The 23153-nt window shown below is 42.8% G+C and overlaps 1 protein-coding gene and 1 non-coding gene across 3 annotated transcripts in view; one reads left to right on the forward strand and one right to left on the reverse strand.

Moving 5' to 3' along the window:
* The window catches only part of LOC126457021 (caspase-1-like), a 151072-nt gene that overhangs the window by 60179 nt on the left and 67740 nt on the right, over positions 1 to 23153 (forward strand). The window lies entirely within an intron of this gene.
* On the reverse strand, positions 5571 to 5645 carry Trnas-cga (transfer RNA serine (anticodon CGA)). Its single transcript has one exon. It is a non-coding gene; the product is annotated as a tRNA-Ser (tRNA).

Consider the following 23153-nt stretch of genomic DNA (forward strand, 5'->3'; position numbering starts at 1 on the left):
TCGTAATATTTTCATTTCGATTGCATCAGGTTTTCTATGTTTTCTGTTTGTATGGCACTCGCTTTTGGATGTTTGTTGTGTGGGTGCTGTATCAAATGGCCCAGAAACATTCTCAGTATTTTCGACGGAGCCCTGCGTTTCTATATCTTCTTCCAGTCTGGCGGTGCGTTCCGATTGAAAACTGTCCTCCGTCTCTCGAGCATCATACAGCTTTTTTAGAAACTGCAGCTGATCAGAATATACATACTTTTTCATTTTCTTTGCTGCTGAGCCACTTTTTTTCGCAGCTTGAATTTTTATGTTTGACTTCACAAAGGAGTCTCGTAGATTGGTCCACCTCCGTATTACTTCTATACCTACATCAAAAGAAAACAAAACTGTATGAAAACATTTTAATTTTGTATAGAAAAAAGCAAAACTGTAACAAAAAATGTCCACTGCAAACTAAATGTCACTGATTTTTTTTCGTTTTGTTCAGGTATCTGGCAAGCGGTTGTTCCTTCACTGACTTACATTTCCAGTACAGAATTGGGATTTCTACAGCAAGTAAAGTGGTTAATGATGTATGCACAGCAATTTGGTCATCACTGCGGGAAGAATGTATACAAAGACCGACCAAAGAGGTATGGGAATCAATAGCGGCTGGATTTGAACGTACTGCTAATTTCCCCCACTGCTTAGGAGCGGTGGATGGAAAACATATCCGTCTTACTGCCCCATTTAATAGCGGATCAATGTACTTCAATTACAAAGAATACTTTTCTGTGGTTCTGATGGCTGTAGCGGATTCCAACTACAGGTTCATTTATGTCGACGTAGGAAGTTATGGCAAAGACTGTGACTCTTCAGTGTTCAGACGGTCCAGTTTATGGAAGTCAATAGAAAGTAATTCCCTGGAATTTCCAGACGTCCAATGTCTGCCTGGTACGGAAGGTCCAAAAGTACCCTACTTCTTCGTGGGAGACGCAGCATTTGGCCTACACACGCATTTGCTCCGGCCTTTTGGGGGAACAAACTTGACAGTTGAGAAACGTGTATTTAATTACCGTTTGTGCAGAGCAAGGAGGTATGTGGAATGTGCTTTTGGCATCCTCACCAATAAGTGGCGGTTGTTTCACCGACCTTTAAATGTTCATCCAGATTTTGCAGTAAAAATGGTTAAAGCTTGCATTGTTTTACACAATTTTGTACGTCAGAGAGATGGATTTATAATTGAAGACACCACATCCTTCACTGGTTTGGAAGACTTAGCCCAAGATGCCAACATAAGAGGAGGACTGACAGCCAACGCCATAAGGAACACTCTTTGTAAATATTTTATGACAAATGCTGGAAGCGTGTCATGGCAGATGTCAAAGATATAAATTAACAAGCCTTTTCCTTTTTGTAGATTGTTTGTGAAAGCCTGCGACTGTATAGTAAATAGTTTTCTTTATAAATAAATTACTGCTACCACTCACGTTTTTAATCGTTTTGTTTATATTTTGTACGACGCGTTTCGGGAAATAATTCCGATCTTCAAGTGCGTTTTTTTCTCTAAGTTTTCATTATGTGTAGTGTTTTTTTATTTGTGAGGTCTTGTGCGTGTTTCTCTTATAAATTACAGTAAAGAAAACAGAATGCAAGACCTGACACATAAAAAGACACCACACATGATGAAAACTTAGAGAAAAACGCACTTAAGGATGGGAATTATTTCCCGAAACGCGTCGTGCAAAATATAAACAAAACAAAAAAAACGTGACTGGTAGCAGTAATTTACTTATAAACAAACGATTTACTTTTAGAATAAAATTTATAACGTTAAATAAAAACTGTTTAAAACGTATTAAATGTAATATTAATATATTAAATAAATACTTACCAAACGCATTTTTATCTTTGTCTTCCATCTCATCAAAATCTTGCTTCAGTGCTACGCAAACTTCCCGCCAAGCATTCTTTGTAGCAATACGATCTCTATACGCATCTAGAGTTTTGTCCCACAGAACAGGTCTTACTTCCACCAAGGTTATCAAAAGTTCAGTATCAATTTCATCCATTCTTCTACACTTTTCAGTAAACAAGAATAAACACAAATGAATAAAACGACACTACAACGAACTAGTCGACGCCGTACGGCTCAAAACCGTCCAGTGTGAAAGCATGCACTTAGTCACGTAGGCCACTGTTGTCGAACTTGCCGTACGGCGACCGTCTGTTGTAGTGGCAAGACACGGCTGCAGCACGGCACGGCAGCGGCATTTTGCCGTCGCCGTATAATGTGAAAGGCGCCATACATTTCTTCACACCTACAGCCGTACGGCTTTTTGCCGTACGGTCAAAACCGTATAGTGTGAAAGCGGCGTAACACATTAAACACAGGCGCGTGCAGGGTTGCCAACCGCTTTTGGCTCCTACACACCATTGGCGCGAAATTTCGAATGTTCCAGAATTTTTTGAACAGACCTCGTAATTTGCACTATTTTTGTACATCCTAAAGTCCCTGTTAACGACGGTCGACACATCCTAAGAGTCGTTAAATTCCTTGACGATAGAAGTTGGGTCCTTGACCACGGAGCCATTCGATAACAGCTGCGTGAACGCCCTCACCGTTGGAAAATATGTGACTGCTGCGAATCTGTTCTCGTCCGTTGCCTGGATTTTGTCTTCTGTGATCGGTGTCAATTGCCTTCCTTTCCGATCAATATTAGCCACGTGTGTGCAGGCTTCGTCAAATTGCTGGCACCATTTCACTACGGGTAGACATTGTCATTGGCCCTTACACCGCCAGAATTTCACCGTGAATGTGTGTGCAGTTTAGATGTTTTGCCAGTGAGAAACCTATTTAAACTTGAGAACGTTTCCAATCGCCGCGCCATTTCACTCGCACTCGCACATTTAACCCGATCACAGTAGCATTATCTCTGGATGAAGCCCAGAACATGTACTCTTTCAACAATACGCCATTGTAATTAAAGCTGTAAATGAAACGAAATTGAGGTGAATAGGGTGAGAAGCTGTGGTGAATGGATCGAGGAAATTATTTCCCGGGTTAGCAGGAGTAACACCTAGAAGGCGATCTAATGTATGGCAGATCGGAAACATGCTGGAGTAGCAAATATAATCGTAGCTGAACACCGTGAGCTAAAAGTCCAGAGTAGGTCCAAGTATAAAAGATTGGCTAACCTTCTTTGTTCGAACAGATAACAAATGAAGATGACGTAAGCGGCTTTCAAACTATCACACGATAGCGTGTGCGAAAACCCACGTTATAGGTGACCGATAATCTTCCGCCTCCATTCTCAGCCACATCCCCGTGAGAACCTGTGTAGCCTGAATCTATCTTCTGATAGCTTTCCCTGTGGCCCACGCACTCATTGTGGCGGAAGCTTCGCGGCCTATTGCCCTGAAGTTGTTCTGTAGGCCGTGAATGATAGCACTTATCGCGGGCGCTCACGGCCCATTAACATACAGTGAAGCGCATTAAGAACACTGGGCTATACTTCTTTCTCTCTCCTTGTTCTTTTCAATGTTACAGAGCGGACGTAAACTAGTGGATTAGCGGCGCAGTAAACAGCGCGAGTAGCTGATGGAATGTTTTGTCGTATAGTGGCATACGTAGCTCTACCTAAAGCGCCTGTGGGTACACACAAAGCTACAACGTTTCCAGCATCAACCATAACAACCTTTATTAATGTGCAGAAAACGTCACACATTTATATTCATTTATACCTTCCACATGGACTATTTATTAAACTTAACTACTTGAGTTAGTAAAACCAAATAACGTTCACTTTTGTCTTCAATCTGTTTCCTCAAGACTTGAACTCCAGCCGTATTGCAAGCTTCAAATGCAGCTGAAACTACCTCACAATACTAAGGGGGCTTCAGTCCAATCTGCTGTAACTCGGAACACTTAAAATTCCAAAGTACAGTTCGCAGTGACATACTTCATACCCTGGGCCTCCGACACAAGCTGACAAGCTGTTCAACTTTGTGGTCCCTCTTAAAGAATTTTACTTCGTGTGAAACAAGATTTGGTAATACTCTATTTACTCTGGTGTGGGTTGGTTGGTTGGTTGGTTGTGGACCAGTGTTCAGCGGTCCTGTAGGATTTGGGGAGAAGTGGAAGGAAATCTACCGTGCCCTTTCAAAGGAACCATCCCGGCATTTGCCTGAAGAGATTTCGGGAAATCACGAAAACCCTAAATCAGGATGGCTGGGCGCGGGTTTGAACCGTTGTCCCCCCCCCCCCCCCCCCCAATGCAATTGGAAAATATTTTTGTTGTATTGCTAAAGGAAAGCACTGCCATAATCGGGGTAAAAGTGGCAGAAATAACGGAAACGTTATTTCCGTACGACATTTAAAATGAAGAAAATAACATGACTACAATGGACCCTTCTCGGTTATAATAAAGTTTCAAAACAGTTACTAGTGTGAAAAAATGAAAAGCTGCATGTACAGTGTTGAAAAATACCTAGGACATCGCATTCTGGAAGGGACATCACAATAGCCCCAGTGTAATATTTTTCAATTTTAATTCTGCGCTTCAGCGTTTGTTTATCCGCCACGAAAATTGGTGCATTACCTTCTAGCGAGAAATTAGTCCATGTAGGTATTGATGTTGTTCCTGTTGTGTATGTTTACTTCCAAATTAACCACGAAATAGTGAAAATCACTACTTAGGTCGACGTCTTGACGCAGCATCATGTTAATTCAATAATGGAGAGCACTCCGTTTGTTGTGAGGAGCCAGTGACTACAGCGAAAAAATCAGATCGCGCATCTCCTAAAGAAGGGAAGTTTCAATGTATAACATACCAAAGGTGACCTACAAACCGCGGAAGAAATGCCAACTTCAATACGTTTTACTTGGTGTGTTGCATCTTTATTTTATATACGGATATAAGGTGGCTCAACGGCTCCTGTGGTCACTCGCCAACGCAAATAATGCGAAATTTTATACATGCTTCTTTAACAATGATTCTTACTGCCTTTCGAGCACGTATCAACCGAAAGATTATATTATTTCTCTCTAATTTCTGCTTCCTGACTGGTTTCAGTGATTGTGACAGCGTCAGCAATTTCAAGTCTTTTCTTAAACAATGAACTTCATAGCAGAATAAACAAAGCAGTGTTACGTATGTTTGCCATCCGTCCCGATATATCCGGACCGTCACCGTTATGGACCATCTTGTTCCGACACCCCGACAAAACCCCCATTTTGTCCCGATTTTACAAAACATTGTTATGAGCTTGGCTCAGGTACTGCAGTAACGCCATCTGTTAGCGCAAAATGTAAATGCAGCCTGTGTTATTTGTGTCAACAAGTCTATTTTGACAAGGTCGTCCCACAGGTGGCGTTGAGTGTTGCGTATTCTGTCTCAGACATGGCGCCATAATTCGAGAAAATACCAGATTTCTCCAGTAGCATGGGGCTGGAACTATTTCAGCAGCACTACGCGGAAGAATCGGGAAGTTACCATTTGAACAGCGATCTGATAAGACGATTTTTTCTAAACGTAATACGAACGGCGAGTGTAAGTAAGTAATGTTTAAGGTGAAACTTACTGGCAGATTAAAACTGTGTGCCGGACCGAGACTCGAACTCGGGACCTTTGCCTTTCGCGGGCAAGCGCTCTACCAACTGAGCTACCCAAGCAAGACTCACGCCCCGTCCTCACAGCTTTACTTCTGCCAGTACCTCGTCTCCTACCTTCCAAACTTTACAGAAGCTCTCCTGCGAACCTAGCAGAACTAGCACTCCTGAAAGAAAGGATACTGCGGAGACATGCTGTGGCTAAGCCATGTCTCCGCAATATCCTTTCTTTCAGCAGTACTAGTTCTGCAAGGTTCGCAGGAGAGCTTCTGTAAAGTTTGGAAGGTAGGAGACGAGGTACTGGCAGAACTAAAGCAGTGAGAACGGGGCGTGAGTCGTGCTTGGGTAGCTCAGTTGGTAGAGCACTTGCCCGCGAAAGGCAAAGGTCCCGAGTTCGAGTCTCGGTCCGGCACACAGTTTTAATCTGCCAGGAAGTTTCATATCAGCGCACACTCCGCAGCAGAGTGAAAATCTCATTCTGGAATGTCTCAGGTGTTTATAGCGGGAATACACACTTGTTACACACACTTTGATAACTAAAATGTTATTGTCTACTGTTCAGTCTAATAAACTTATTGTACCATAGCTTTCGAAAACGCCAAGGGTGGAAAGACGAAGTGTCGCTTTTCGGATTATTATTATAGAAAAGAGTGGTCTTTCGTCAAGAAAGGACACACGGATCAGAAAGCATTAGGGGGTATCTGCAGCTGTTTCATTTCAGTAATTCGCGTAGGTAAGTCAGATGTGAAGCTTCACATCTCAACGAAGAAGCAAACAAATATAAGTAGGTTCGCGGTAGCATCGACATCAAAGCCTGTTTCTACAGTCAAGATTTAAGAAGATACCCTGGAAGAATTGCTCGTTGCTGCTACAGAACTAACTACTACTTACAAAGTTATCAAACATCATCAAGCCTTCAATTCTCTTGACTATACCGTAGAACTGAATGCCGCAATGTATCCGGGCTCCACACTCGCCGCAAAGCAGTCCACACCCAGGATCGAGGCTAGAGTTATTGTTAAAAATATTCTCGCACCCCACTCCGTTTCCGCATGCATAAAAAAATTGCAAGAAGTTTCATTTTACGGCGTAGGCACCGACGTATCTAACCACAAGGCTGACAAGATTATTTCTTCGTGTTCAATACATTACTGAACTGACGGAATCCAACAGAAGCTGTTGAAGTTAGATTCGCTGAATATCGAAACGTCGGAGAGAATTTAGTTTTGTCTAGATACGTAAAGACAACTGCAGATTCCATTAGATAAAGCAATCACTTGTTGTGGAGATAATACCAACTTCGTAGGGCTTCATCTACCCCGCCAGCGGAATGTTTCAACAAATTAAAGAAATAGAGGGAAAAATGTAGAAGGAATTGGATGCCCAGCCCATATTCTCCATGATACTAGATCAAGCGCTGCTGGAGTCCTTAATGTCTACATTGAAATAATCGTTATGAAAATATTTAATCATTTTTCAATATACACATTAAGGACAGAGAAACTGGAAGATTCCTGCTTAAGCGTTGATGTCAATGATCATACTTTTCCAACTCAAAAACAAGATGGCTGTCGTTAATGTCCGCAGTTGAGAGAATTCTTAAGTTTCGGATTCCATTAAAATATTTTTTTGACGGCGAAGACAGGCACCTAAAATAATTTCAGATATTGCCAGTAGTCCGATCAGTCAAATATACTTCGCGTTTCTGCCGAGAAATGAGCTGTTTCTTTAACAAATATCGAGTATTTGATTGGATGACGCTGTCTGAAGCCCCAGATCGGGTGACACCGACTGAAAACACTTCTATATATCTGACTAAAATTGGTGTTCGATTTCCGGCGACAGTTGTTTTCAGGAATATATGTAATGAAGAGCGTTTTAGAAAGTGAGCGTGACTCGGAAGAATGGAAGTCTAAACATTCGGTGGAAGAAAGGTTGCCCTAAGGAAACGGAAAATCCTGAACGCAAATGCCGACAGCTAAAATTATGCGGGTATTTGTTTTGTATTCCCGCACACTACGCCATTGTGGAAAGAGTATTTTCGCTGATGTTGGCCCAGTGGATTGATAACATAAATCTGTCGCTATCGAGGACTGTGGAATCAGTTTAACTATAAGCTGACTTGCATTGAGTTTTATAAATACGTAAAAGGGAATAAGGCCTGCTGAAAAAGGTGAAATCTTTCGAAAAATATGATCTACCAATTACTTCTTCCGCAGCAAGTTCCATGAATTGTTCTATAAATAAAGTTACATTTAACTTTCTACTTCATTTCTATACCCCCATGTCAGTGCCCCGACGAGGTCCCAGCTAGATATTGCAACCCTAGTGTTACGTGATAAAGCTCGGAGATTTTCAATACATCTAAGGTAGAACGTGTTCAGTCATTAATTCTAGACTACTATACTACAGTATACTATACTAGATTATACGTATTTGGTTTGTATAACTTCCAAAAACTTTCATTTGTAACAAACTTGGAGGCAACGCTTTTTATTCTTAAAACACCAACACTTCCCTTACCGTACTAACAATGTTTGTTTTAGGAAACCTATTGTAGTAATAATTTAATGACGAGCTGTTCTATTCAAGCTACAAAAACAAACCTCGGTTCATGTCAAATGCGAATTGACTCGGTAACGGTTACAAGAAAGAAAATGTACAGAATTCATCATTTATGTAAGTGTGCAACACGTGAAATATATAAACAAAATCGTAAGTGAAGCGCCAGTCGAAATGTTATCAAGTCTACTTTTTGTTACGTCAGTACGCGGGATATTCCAGATAGATTTTGTGCCCGTGTCTGTTACCACATTGCTTCACTGAGAGTGAAGACTATGTATGACACATTGTTACGCGTCTCGAATAGGGCATTATAGCCAGAGAGAGGCCACTGACATGTCACAAATGAAATATGTGCCTCGATCAGATGGTAAACCTCAATTATTACATACTAAGTGCGTTAAGCAACTTACTTTCCAACAAGTTGTGGAGTATACTGAAAAGTATATATAATTTAAACGAACTGTGTGATCTTGAAATAAACTCCAATTAAATTGCTAGCAGAAACTGCGGTGTACAGGTTAATTTGGTATGTATTCCGGTGTTCTAGCGTTCTGATCCACATCCGACCATTCTGATACCGACTTTCCGGAATATTTATCGCTGGGCCGGGTGAGCAAGCGTTCCATCTGATTTCGATGCCGATGACACACTACGCCTACCTTCCGTGCATCTTGGAGTAGGTTGGCGAATGTGTGAAGTAATTCCGAGACTGAAAGTGTAACAGTTGGTAGCCCTGTTATGATCAAAATATCGGAATAACGATGTCAGCTGAGTGGAAAACAGTTACAAAGAGCTGATACGCAGCAAAACCTGTAGAACATTATTTTAAAAAAGCAAATAAGTAAATGGATAAGTATCTATTTGTCTGCAGAGTATGTATATGTGGATTTTGTAATAAAATAAATATACTTTAACGCTCTTGATTCAGTTTAAAATTTTTCTGCTAATAAAAGCGTATAACGTGGAACATGCCACATCTAAACCGTTGTTACAGTCGGATAGCAAATCAGCCAATCTGCCAGACCATAAAAGTTTAGATTTGTTTTTTAGTAGGACATTCGAATAGCAGATTGGCCACTTTTACAAAATTTTCATAACTGTAAACAAAGAGTAAATTTAGAGAAACTACGCTATACAAGCGTGGCAGTCACAACTGACACAGATTATCCTAAATACAGAGGGTAAAAATCTGGGTAAGTGCGGCACTGCAGCCATAGGATGCAGAAATGAGTGTACACTGTCACAAAGATCCAAGCGTAATATGAAAAAAAACTAACGTATGCCCGGCCCGGTATTTAGCATCTAGTAAATGGCATAGCGTTTCTTGGTTTGAGTAATGGCAACGGTGACGAAAGCCCTAACGATGCAGAAGTAATGGACAAAATTAAAAACAAGAATGGAGCGACGATTGAGAGAAAAGCCTCAAATTTAATGGAATTACTTGTCTGCTCGCTCATGGTTGTCGCAAACAGTACTGAAGTTGCCTGACTTGAGGACTATGACGACACAGTAAAATTTCTACCGTATAAAAATAATCCCAAAGAATGTGAAGTCTCAGTTGCAACTCCAGTGACACTCTCCATGAAGTTCATTACATCGCACGCGTCTTTGTAGGTACTCCGGAACGAACATCCGACGATTGTTGCAGTCCTCATTAACGTTAGGAGTAGGTACGTACAGGCGCCTTTGGTAAATTACGTGAATAACGGAATACTGAAGTGAGAATTAGCGTGTTCGATAAATACTACACGCATTGATATGTATTTTAGCAGTGTGGAGTCGAACAAACAGAGAATTGGCGGACAGAGATCATGTGAAACTCAGCTCGCCCTATTTGCCCAAGAAATTCACAGTGCCGTAGACACTGGCGAGCAGATTGATGCCGTATTCCTGGACTTCAGGAAGGCATTTGATACGGTTCCGCACTTACGTTTAGTGAAAAAAATACGAGCTTACGGAATATCGGACCAGGTTTGTGATTGGATTCAGGATTTCCTAGAAGAAAGAACACAACATGTCATTCTTAACGGTTCAAAATCTGCAGATGTAGAGGTAATTTCGGGAGTACCGCAGGGAAGCGTGATAGGACCTTTATTGTTTACAATATACATAAGTGACTTAGTTGACAACATCGGTAGCTCCGTGAGGCTATTTGCAGATGACACGGTTGTCTACAAGAAAGTAGCAACATCAGAAGACTCGTACGTACTCCAGGAGGACCTGCAGAGGATTAATGCATGGTGCGACAGCTGGCAGCTTTCCCTAAACGTAGATAAATGTAATATAATGCGCATACATAGGGACAGAAATCCATTCCAGTACGATTATGCCATAGGTGGTAAATCATTGGAAGCGGTAACGACCGTAAAATACTTAGGAGTTACTATCCGGAGCGATCTGAAGTGGAATGATCACATAAAACAAATAGTGGGAAAAGCAGGCGCCAGGTTGAGATTCATAGGAAGAATTCTAAGAAAATGTGACTCATCGACGAAAGAAGTAGCTTACAAAACGCTTGTTCGTCCGATTCTTGAGTATTGCTCATCAGTATGGGACCCTTACCAGGTTGGATTAATAGAAGAGATAGACATGATCCAGCGAAAAGCAGCGCGATTCGTCATGGGGACATTTAGTCAGCGCGAGAGCGTTACGGAGATGCTGAACAAGCTCCAGTGGCGGACACTTCAAGAAAGGCGTTACGCAATACGGAGAGGTTTATTATCGAAATTACGAGAGAGCACATTCCGGGAAGAGATGGGCAACATATTACTACCGCCCACATATATCTCGCGTAATGATCACAACGAAAAGATCCGAGAAATTAGAGCAAATACGGAGACTTACAAGCAGTCGTTCTTCCCACGCACAATTCGTGAATGGAACAGGGAAGGGGGGATCAGATAGTGGTACAATAAGTACCCTCCGCCACACACCGTAAGGTATAGATGTAAATGTACATAGGTTCACTCTCTAACGTCATTGAGAAGTCAAAGCATCATGTAGGTATTCAGCTGGCGCGGAAGCCGCAGAGTGAAACACAACAGTGCGCACTCCCCATTTTATAATGATGCGACTGATGTTTGCTGCTAGCACTTGATTACTGCTGTTGCGCATGCACCCCCGGCACTTCCCCTTGCCATGACCGCCACGCCCCTCTGACAGCGGATGTGGCTCGACCATACTTTAGTATAGTGTTACTAAAATCAGTGCATCTTTGGGGGCTGGTCCAGTGGAGATGTCGCATGGCTGTCGCGATCACCGGCCTTGGGCTGTGCGCCCGCTAGCGACCGCCCGCGCATAAACGTGCAGTTCTATGAATAATACATGCTGCGTGTCTCCGGGGAAAGCACCAATTGAAAGCAAATTCGGTAAGGGAGACGGGCGAGAGCGGTGACCCCTGCGGTGGAGAACCTACCAGCCACGCCCCGTGCCGGCAGCCTCGTCAACGGTCCTGAGCAGTCGCGCTCGAGAAAGCCTTAAATTAGTGCCCTGTCGATTAGCTTCTGGAAAACAGCAGCAGAAATGGCCGATTCAAGGCCCCGGGAGTAGACAACATTCCATTAGAACTACTGACGGGCTTGGGAGAGCCAGTCCTGACAAAACTCTACCATCTGGTGAGCAAGATGTAGGAGACAGGCGAAATTCCCTCAGACTTCAAGAAGAATATAATTATTCCAAACCCAAAGAAAGCAGGTGTTGACATGTGAAAATTACCGAACTATCAGTTTCATAAGTCACGGCTGCAAAATACTAACGCGAATTCTTTACAGACGAATGGAAAAACTGGTAGAAGCCGACCTCGGGGAAGATCAGTTTGGATTTCGTAGAAATATTGGAATACGTGAGGCAATATTGACCCTACGACTTATCTTAGAAGATAAAGGAAAGGCAAACCTACGTTTCTAGCATTTGTAGACATAGAGAAAGCTTTTGACAATGTTGACTGGAATACTCTTTCAAATCCTAAAGGTGGCAGGGGTAAAATACAGGGAGCGAAAGGCTATTTACAATTTGTACAGAAACCAGATGGCAGTTATACGAGTTGAGGGTCATGAAAGGGGAGAAGTGGTTGGGAAGGGAGTGAGACAAGGTTGTAGCCTCTCCCCCGATGTTATTCAATCTGTATATTGAGCAAGCAGTGAAGGAAACAAAAGAAAAATTCGGAGTAGGTATTAAAATCCATGGAGAAGAAACAAAAACTTCCAGGTTCGCTGATGACATTGTAATTCTTTCAGAGACAGCAAAGGACTAGGAAGAGCAGTTAAACGGAATGGATAGTGTCATGAAAGGAGGGTATAAGATGAACATGAACAAAAGCATAACGAGGATAATGGAATGTAGTCGAATTAAGTCGGGTGATGCTGAGGGAATTAATTAGGAACTGAGACACTTAAAGTAGTAAAGGAGTTTTGCTATTTGGGGAGCAAAATAACTGGTGATGGTCGAAGTAGAGAGGATATAAAATGTAGACTGGCAATGGCAAGGGAAGTGTTTCTGAAGAAGAGAAATTTAATATCGAGTATAGATTTAAGTGTCAGGAAGTCGTTTCTGAAAGTATTTTTATGGAGCGTAGCCATGTATGGAAGTGAAACATGGACGATAACTAGTTTGGACAAGAAGAGAATAGAAGCTTCCGAAATGTGGTGCTACAGAAGAATGCTGAAGATTAGATGGGTAGATCATATAACTAATGAGGAGGTATCAAATAGGATTGGGGAGAAGAAAAGTTTGTGGCACAACTTAACTAGAAGATAGGATCGGTTGGTAGGACATGTTCTGAGTCGTGAAGGGATCACAAATTTAGCATTGGAGGGGAGCGTGGAGGGTAAAAATCGTAGAGGGAGACCAAGAGATGAATACACTAAGCAGATTCAGAAGGATGTAGGTTGCAGTAGGTACTGGGAGATGAAGCAGCTTGCACAGGATAGAGTAGCATGGAGAGCTGCATCAAACCAGTCTCAGGACTGAAGACCACAACAACAGTTCTGCAGTTGTGACATATTGCCAGTTGACTTACGTCTTGATCTTTTAAGCTGACATTTGTTGAATAACAGACGTCGGCCGAAGATTCCGAGACGATAGTTGACACGTAATAAGACGTGGCACGAAAGCATCAATTTCCTTTTGAAAGGGCACGGCCGACTTCATTCCCCATCCTTCCCTAATCAGATGAGACCGATTACCTCGCTGTTTGTTCCCCTCCCCCAAACCAATCTTAAGCGAACTGAATAATGCTGTAGACTTTACCTTCGTGAATGTTATACGAAGTTTGCCACAGTGCACCTTCAAATCACTGAAGGAAACATTGACGACGGGTAGCTCCAAATAAGTCTGGAGACATACCAGCACTAGTCAATTCTAGCTTGTGTAGCTACTTTGTTTGCAAAGAATTTGTCTTAACTAGACTGCTAGAAGTGTGTTACCAAAAGGAATACTGTGCTTTCGTTCTCCAAAACGTTTATTTCACGCACTGTATGCTTCTTAGTTTGGTTTGATGCGGAGCGCCACGAATTTCTCTCCTGCGCTAAATCATCATCTCGGAGTAGCACTTGCACCATACGTCTTCAGTTATTAGTTGCGTGCGTTTCAATGTCTTCCCTTACAGTTTTTAACCCTGTACAGCTCTCTCTTGCACCACGGAGTTCATTTCCTGACGCCTGTAAAAGCATCTTGCAATTCTGTTCCTTCTTGTGCTAACCATATGTTCCTTTACTCGCCGATTGCGTGAAGTCACCATTCCTTACCATTGTTCTCTAGCACCGGATCTCACCCTTCCTTTCTCCTATTCATGATTCACTATCACCCAATGCTGTGCTTCAAACGTACATTCTAAAAAATTCCTTTCTCAAAATTGGTCGTATGTAGACTCTTCTTCGCCAGGAATGCTTTTACTAGTCTCCCTTTTACGTCCTTGCCTCGTACGTCATAGAGTATTTTGTTTCTAAGGCAGCAAAATTCCGTAACTTCGTCTACGGCGTGATCACAAATTTTGGTAAGTTTCTCGCAGTTACCATTTCTGGTACTTCTCATTACATTTTACTCTCAATACCTATTCTGTACTCATTAGACATCATTCCATTCAACAGATTTTATACTACTCCACCATTCTGAGGATAGTAATGTCATCAACGAATCTCGTCATTGATATCTGTACACTCTGAATTTTAATCCTAGTCTTGAACATTTATTTTTCTCATTGTTTCTTCGATGTGTGGATGGAGCAATACGGGCTGCATTTCTGTCTTACACACATTTTAATCCCAGCATTTCGTTTTGATCTTTCACTCTTACTGTTCTCTCTTGGTTCTTGTACAAATTATGTCTTTTCCTACATCGTACAGTCATTTTTCTCTGGATTTCGAGCCTGTTGCACCATTTTGCAGTGTTGAACGCGTTTTCTGGATCGACAAATTTTATGAACGTGTCTTGATTTTTTTCTTCAGTCTTCCTTCCATTATCAGACGAAACGTCAGGACTCTCTTCTGATGCCTTTACCTTTCTCAAAGCCAAACTGATCACCTAACGGATCATAAATTTACTTCTCCATTCTTTTGTACAATATTCTTGTCAGTAACTAGTATGCATGAACTGTTCAGCTGACTCTGCGAAAGTTCTCGCAGTTACCAGCTCTTGATAACTTCGAAATTGTGTGGTGGACATTTTTACAGAAGTCTGGTTGTACGTTGCCAGTCTCATGGGCTCTACACAGAAACTTGAATAGTCGTTTCTGTTGCCATTTCCCACAATGATTTTAATAAATGTAATGGAATGTTATCCGTCCGTTTGCCTTCATTGAGCTCAAGTCCTCCAGAACTCTCTTAAATCGTATGTTACGTAAGTGTTGGTGTTGAATTGGGATACTTCGTGACATCCTGTTACGAAGGCAAAAACGTCAGTTTCATGAAGATTTACGGCTCGAACATCAGTTTAATTCATGTATGACTGTGGCAAAATCAGACAGTGCAGGCGTTAGGCAACTCCCGCCTAGATGTCCCCTGCGTGGGTTCACATAAGCGCGGGCGGTGTCCCCGTAGTCGTCTGCTTCGACGTCAAGGTGACTTGGCAGGAGTTGACCGCATACCTGCGCCCGTGCCAAACATTCGTGGCTGCGCCTGCCGGGACCAAGGAAACCCGTTTCACAAAGTCACTGACCCAGTTTTGAGAACATAAGCTTAGCAAAAAATTGGGAACTCCTGAATAGTTAATGTGGCATTGCACACGTTTCGCAATGGACCGATTGTGATTCGTCGTAGAAAGGGAGATTTGCCATCCAGGGCAACACTTTGCACTTTTTTTTTTGGGAAGGATAGACTCTTTGAACTAGGTATGTGATTGTAATTTCGCTTCTGTAAGGAAACAATCAGGCTTATCTACGGAGGTTGACAAACGATCTTATAGATCTGTATGCAGAGTTTACGGCGCTATATCATCGCCTCGGAATAAAGTTAAACCATTGCCGAAGAAAGCGCCATGATTATTATAGTTCACTGAAGCTTGATGCTGCACATACCAGGACTGATGTTATTTAGTTTATTTAATCACCTTGCCCCTTCATACATTTTGACGCTTCACTCCACACCAATTCGGCACGCATCTGCAGTGTTTCGCGGGATAGTTTCCTAAACAGAACTAAAGTCAGTCTTGCTAAAGTAATTTCGCAAACCACCTTTCAAGACACGATTTTAGGATGAAATATATTTCTCCCAAGCGAACTCTATTAAACTAAATGGGTTTCTCCCAAGCCCTGTCAATTAACCGTTGAACTCAAAGAAAGTAGATGGCCTTTCCAGCTCAGTAACAAGCTTGTAACTTTGTCTACAGCATACATTGGGAATACTATTTCTCACGACGAAAAGACGTGCTGACGCAGCTCTTTAAGTGTTTCGTTGACGAAGCACCCTAATCATATTCAGTCGTTATCCCGCCCAAGCTTAGATACGTCCCCTGAAAAAAATCGGTGAGGAAGACCCACATTTCGTTGTGTGTGGGTAGTTTATCTTTCCCCATATACGTCACGCTGTTCTTGATCCCACGTGCAGACGAAAACCTGTCATAAAGAGATGTTCCCAAACGTAATCAGAGCGGCAGCGAGACATGCTTGGCATCGATATACCTACCGACGTTCTTCGCACGCCAGAGGCGGTGTGACGCAGGTGTTCACTGGCCACGTGCCATCCATCCATTCCCCCCCCCCCCCCCCCCCCCCCCCCCACACATACACCTTTCAGCAAAACGTATAAGCGTATTATCACTGCTGCTGTTGTTGCGATATTTTAAAAACGCTGCTGTGCATCGCCTATTAAGGAAAAAAAGAATCTAATTTCTTTGGAAAATAATGCATTTCTTTTGTTAACTCCAAAATTTTTACGTTATCCGAATGTATCTTTCCTTTCAACGGTCGTGGGAAACAAATTCTTACATTGCATCCGTAAGATTATTTTTCGCAGCCCTTTCTTGACAAAGCATGGATGTGAGTGAGTGTCGATTGTGAATCTGAGGCACGTTTTAACTTAGCACGAGACTCTGAATGACCTCTCACAGAATCCTTACTCATGTTGGAACTGTCACTAGAATACTGAACAGAGTAATTTCCTGAAACAGTTATTTAACCCTGTCACGTTAGGCAAGAAGATACAGGGCATGTAGTACTTCGTTGCACACCAGTCGTAATTGTTTGCAGCATTTTAAACTGTGCGTAAGGTCGGTACAAATTAAACTCTGCCGCGGGTATGCTCAAATTCTTGCAAATGTCGCGAAGCTGGAGATCTATTTTGTAACAAGTGCTCCTACGTGATGAGATAGTCGATTTACATCCTGTTGGTTGAACTTCAGGTAAGTCGCATTTAGGAAGAGATCAAGAGTCCCACACTTTAAAAAAAAAAAAAAGAAATCCAGTTAAATCAGTAGGACTAAAACACGTTAACATGTGACAATTTTCGTGAACACATGCTTTATTTCAAACTAGCTAGTATTCCTCTTGACCATGAGATATTTGGACCTCTCAGATTAAGGTTCTTACAGTTTTTGGCTTTCTCTGACAGCGTACCAAACGCCTTATCTAAAATTGGCAAGAGCTGCTTTCAGAATGGCGAAAGAACGTCCCCACTCCGGCTGCATGAAATTTGGATTCTGTAGAGATATGGCCAGTTCTTCGTGTAGCCCAAACAAGACTTGTCCCAGGAGGAATGTTCAATAGTTCAAAATGGCTCTGAGCACTATGGGACTTCACAGATGAGGTCATCAGTCCCCTAGAACTTAGAACTACTTAAACCTAACTAACCTAAGGACATCGCACACATCCATGCCTGAGGCAGGATTCGAACCTGCGACCGTAGCGGTCGCGCGGTTCCAGACTGAAGCGCCTAGAACCGCTCGGCTAATGTTCAATAGTCAGGGTTATGACAAGATCGATCATTCTAAGCAAAAAGTCTAAAACACGTATCTTAATAAGTTGAAGCACTTGCTTATTTCCGTCACTGTGAAACACGCCTTCTTCTGGCCAAGTGCTCATATGTCGCAAGATACGCATTTCAGAGCCGATGCTGACTAGACTTAAGTTTGCTTCGAATGATCGTTCCTGTCGCATCCCTAAACACTGGGTACTCCTCATGGAAGCCCTGTGCGATCTTAAACTTCGCGAGCAGTTTCCTGTAGCTCCCTCTGCACTGATCGTCTTTCGTATCTATCGAGCTCTGTGCGTTAAATACTTAAGTCGCTATTTTCTGTACTGCATAATTTCCCCTGAAGTGTTTTTGCGCACCTTTTTATTTATGTGTTTAACTGTTTAATGACGCTGGCAACATTAGAGCCGTCGGGCCCTCCCATACATTTAACCAGACAAGACAGATGTACAATATATATTCGCTTTTTAAGTTAGTGACATCGCACAATGGATCGCAGCTTGTTGAAACTTCGTGTAGTGCAATAGGTAAACAACGTTTGCTCCAGTGGGTGTAACAGCTCGATGCATGGTCTCGGAGGGTTTCCGTCACATCCTTGTTTCTCCCAGTCACATTAGCAACACTTTCGAAACAGTTGGCGGATAGAAACATGGTTTGTAGTGAGTCTTAAGATGCATTTGCCAGAGTTAGTGCCCTGGAGTTGGCAGACTGAGCAAACCCAGAAGAAAGTCTACAATCTACTACTTTGAGCCTCAGTAGTGTAGTAACTTACAGAGTGAACAGTCATTGGACAGCGATATCTGTCAATTAACGTGCCTCAATTTCGTGAAATGGAGAACTTCTAATTTACTGCACAGTCTCATTTGAGCCGTAATTTCAAGTACATCGTTTTGTTTCAGTGATAACAGCGTGTCGCGACGCTTCAGCCGGATCTTTCAAATCTGATAGAGCGCTGTCAGGTTTCCGGTGATCGTTCCGTTCAGTTGTCACTGAGTTTCCTGTTCAGTCAGGGAAACCGAATGACTTGTAATTACTAGTAACGCGATACCAGCTTTCTTCTTAGAGGCCAGCATGTGGCGCGTGAGTTGGCCGATCATACATATGCTATTTTCACGTCGCAGAATAGCTACGACAAACTGTCGGTGGAAAGGGATCTTGTCGTGCCTTTCGAAGTTGGGTTGCTTTTCTTGCAGCTACGGTAACCTACTTCAGTAAAATACAATTGTTTCTGTATTACCTTCCATTGTCACTGTGGGGTACATCCACTGCAGTCGTAGCAGGGGATGTCACTCTTCTCGTTGTACTGCAGCCGCGGATGAGACAAACTATTACGGCTTGCATCATCTTTCATTCCTTCGCTGGCAGACCTACACAGAATGTAGTTACATGGTGTATACGCGGACAAGGAAAAAATTCCCGAGTTTTTTCGGATTTCCCGGTTAAAAATACTTCTCATGTGTAGGAACATTTTTCCCGGAAAAAATACACTATCTCCAGTGAAACCACAGTTTTTCCCTTTTAAATGACAAACTTTACTTCGGAGCTGTAAAGCTCACCAGCCAACTGCAGCAGATATTCAGGGCATAGGACGCGTGATGTCACCAACACATTAAGTAGCGCGAATACACATACAGAAAACGTTAATGGTTTAAATTAATATACATACAGTATAGCTACAAGAAGACTAATCTTTCACACATAACATTGGTCTCAAAAATTTTGTTGCTGATTTTCACGCCGTTGTGGTTACGCAGGATCCTAAGCGCTCAGCATAAATTGCAGCAGCTTAATACTTCTAACAAGCACGGTTATAAATTTCACTGCTGTGCAACTAACATTCCGTGGGTTACCTGGCTTGAATACATCTTCCGCCGAAGACTTTGATTTTTCCATAGAAAAGAAAGTTACGTGTGAAACTGCCCAAGAACTAACTTCGCACTTTTTTAAGGTTAATTCTCTTTACCATAGTTCTATAATTTTTAACCTATGAAAGAACTAAAATAAACATGAAGAACTAGCCTTGAAACTTCAGCGGGTGTTACCTGTTAAGGTGTACGTGGCAGTATGGCTGGTCTGCTCGGCCTGAAATTTTTTGAAGTGGCTGGTGCTTAGTATTAAGTTTCGAATTAGTCTAACGCTCAGTAATTTCATGAATGCATCACATATTGTCACATGTAACCTATTTCACCTTGCGTAGAAATAAATTTACTTTGAAAGTAACTCTTCTCAAATCACTATTAGCAATATTTTCCTGCGACCTATTAGAAATGCAAACAGTTGTGATGTCACGCTAGTCCAAACCGACACCTACGAGAAAGACGCATTATAAGCAGTTCGCTGTTACGAAGTATTGCATAGTCTGACACATTTTGCTGTCGGCGGACGCTTATGTGTGCATCGTGTTTTGTTACTGTAACAGGCACGTTTTCTTTAATTCCAAAGTTTTATTTTGGTACTATTCTCTCGGTTCTGTTTCATAGCTGCAGTAAAGTATTCTGCAGTAACTGGCTAAAGCGTAATTCTTTGTTAGAGTATCGGCTCTTACCAAACAAAATTACAGAAATTTAATTGGGCACCAAAGCAATGAAAAAATGCTCCTAATTCAACAAAATTCCTAGGTTTTTCCCGGATGAAAAAATTGCCGGGTTTTTCCCATATATCCAGGTTGTCCCGCGGCGTATACATCCTGAATTAAGGCGCTTGATGTTGTCTGATAGCCGTTGCAACCATGCGACAGTTTCAGTTTAAACTGAAATTACTGTCTCACCTAAAATACTAATCCCATATCTGCAGACGTGAAACATGATTTTTATAGCTGGGTCAGATTGTGTACAGCTGTAAGTGAATTTTTTTTGGGGGGGGGGGGGGGGGGGAGGGGAGGGGGAGAAGAGCATAGAAACTGTATACTCCTCCTCCCTCTGTCCCATCCTCCCCGCCCCCCGGTTGGCACGCAGTTTCCCAACTTCTTTTTTTAGAGAGCCGTGCCACCGCGCTAAAATGAGGCGGACGAACAGAGGTATGCGGTGTAGGCGTAGCGAAAACTGTGCGCTGGTTTCCCATGCATGGCAAAGAATTAACGTTGGTCGTGGCTTTAATTGCAAGTGGAACCAATTCTACATTGGTGACAGGGAGGACATTGTCTCCTCATATTAATGGAAATATTCTAAGGAAATACGTCACACATTTTTATTAGGCTTTTCCTCTTGCCGACGAAAAAGTTGGCTTGAATCACAACGTAATTCAGATCTGCCGCCACACGAAGCAAGTTTAAAATCCAAACTTTTTTAATCATCTGTCTTTTGACTGGTTTGATATGGCCCGCCACTAATTCCTCTTCTGTACCACCATTTCTATCTCAGAGTAGCAATTGCAATCTACTACGTCCTCAATTTTTTGCTGGACGTCATTCAGATGTGTCCTTCTCTAAAATTCTTATTCTCTACAGCTGCCTCTAGTGCCATGGAAGTTCCTCGTGTCTTAACAGATGTCCTATCATTCGGTCCCTTCTTGCCAGTGATTTCCATATACTCCTTTACTCGCCGATTCTGCGCACTGTCAGTTTTACCTTACCTGTCCACCTAATTTACAGTCTCTTGAGTCGTCAGCCACATTTTCTCTCGTGTTTCGGCAGATATTTGCAGTTTCGTTTTTTCAATGTGTGACAGGATTCATCCCAAACAAATACTGCTTACCAAGTCTTTCATGCGAGTCCCATTCTCGACGGAAAGCGCCGGTTTGTATCCCGTTACAAAAAAATACTTTTAAAGCGCCATTTTACGTGCCCATTCAATAGAGCGCTCCCAGATAGTCTAGTGCGGTAGTGGTTCTGTCGATATATGTATACAGGGACATTAAAATGTGAAGACCAACCAGTCCTTCAGCTGCGACAATACCGCCCTCGCCCGTCCTGACTGCCACCGCCATGCAGTAGCCATGCTACTCAGTCGCTGTTGGAGTACTCGCTATTCTTCGTTTTTAACTGCCCGTTACATATCGGTAACACGAATGTAGCATAAAGACTAATCTGGGAGCGCTGTATCGAATGGGCATGTACAATTCGATTTAAAAATAATTTTGTTTGTAAAGGGAAACAAACTGACTCTTTCCATCCACACTGGACGCCGCATGAAAGATGTGATGAGCAGTATTTGTTTGGTGTGACTCCAGTTACACAATGAAAAAACGAAATAGCAAATACCTGCCGAACCTGAGAGAGAAAATGTGCCTGACGACTCAACACACACACACACACACACACACACACACACACACACACACACACACACACCCTGTACATATACTTACTTTTAAGAGAAAAGATCACAGCTGTTCTCCAGACTTGCCTCAGGTGTGACTTGCCTCAGGTGTGACTTGCCTCAGGTGTGACTTGCCTCAGGTGTGACTTGCCTCAGGTGTGACTTGCCTCAGGTGTGACTTGCCTCAGGTGTGACTTGCCTCAGGTGTGACTTGCCTCAGGTGTGACTTGCCTCAGGTGTGACTTGCCTCAGGTGTGACTTGCCTCAGGTGTGACTTGCCTCAGGTGTGACTTGCCTCAGGTGTGACTTGCCTCAGGTGTGACTTGCCTCAGGTGTGACTTGCCTCAGGTGTGACTTGCCTCAGGTGTGACTTGCCTCAGGTGTGACTTGCCTCAGGTGTGACTTGCCTCAGGTGTGACTTGCCTCAGGTGTGACTTGCCTCAGGTGTGACTTGCCTCAGGTGTGACTTGCCTCAGGTGTGACTTGCCTCAGGTGTGACTTGCCTCCGCCAAGGCGCAAATAAAACGGTATTGGTTGATAAAGTGAAAGAGGATACTAAACACAGTAACAGACATTAGGATACATTTAATAGGTGGTAGAAACATTGAGATCGGTGTTTCCGCTACCAACAGTACTATTCTGAAGGTGATGGTTGTGTGAATGACCCAAACGTTACTCGACTTAAATCATCTGTTTCATCATGGACATGAATATGATCGGCCTGACTTGGTGCATAAACGCTGCCAGATTTGGAGGAATCTACTGAGGAATGGCGGAGTATAGGGAGAGGACTGGTTCGCGTTTAGTAAAGGCCGCACACGAGCGCTCTCCAGTGAAGAGGTGTGGCTTAGTTTTCCAGGACTTGGCAACTCCAGACAAAGGACCAGCAAGGAGGCGGGTTCGCCGTCCTCGTCAGTACAAGTTCCCTTGTCCTCCGGCGAGGCGAGTCGGGACTTGCAGGCGACGCCACAGCTTCCGTTGTGGTTAGATGGACAGGCGGCGGCGCCTTATCGGTACGCTACACCATCGTGTCGCCTCCGGCTGCGCGCGTCTAAACAAACATGACACCACACTTCTCACGCGATCGAATAGGGAGCGGGCACTCGTGTTCGGCTTTAAGGTTCGCGTAAGTGCAAACCTCGATCCAAAAAATGCATAATTTAAGCGTGACTCATGCAGTTGTCAAAATGTTTTATATTGCCAAAATTTAAAAATTGAACGTTGTTATCCAGAGACATGTTATAATATTAATGCATTTGTTTGTAATGTTTCTACTGTGAGGGGCAGTATGTGCAGTTCAAGTAAACCGTGTCACCTGTAAACACTGCAGTACTCGTGCTCTGTGTCACC

Source organism: Schistocerca serialis, chromosome 2 (genome assembly GCF_023864345.2).
Source record: "Schistocerca serialis cubense isolate TAMUIC-IGC-003099 chromosome 2, iqSchSeri2.2, whole genome shotgun sequence".
NCBI classification, from domain to species: domain Eukaryota; kingdom Metazoa; phylum Arthropoda; class Insecta; order Orthoptera; family Acrididae; genus Schistocerca; species Schistocerca serialis.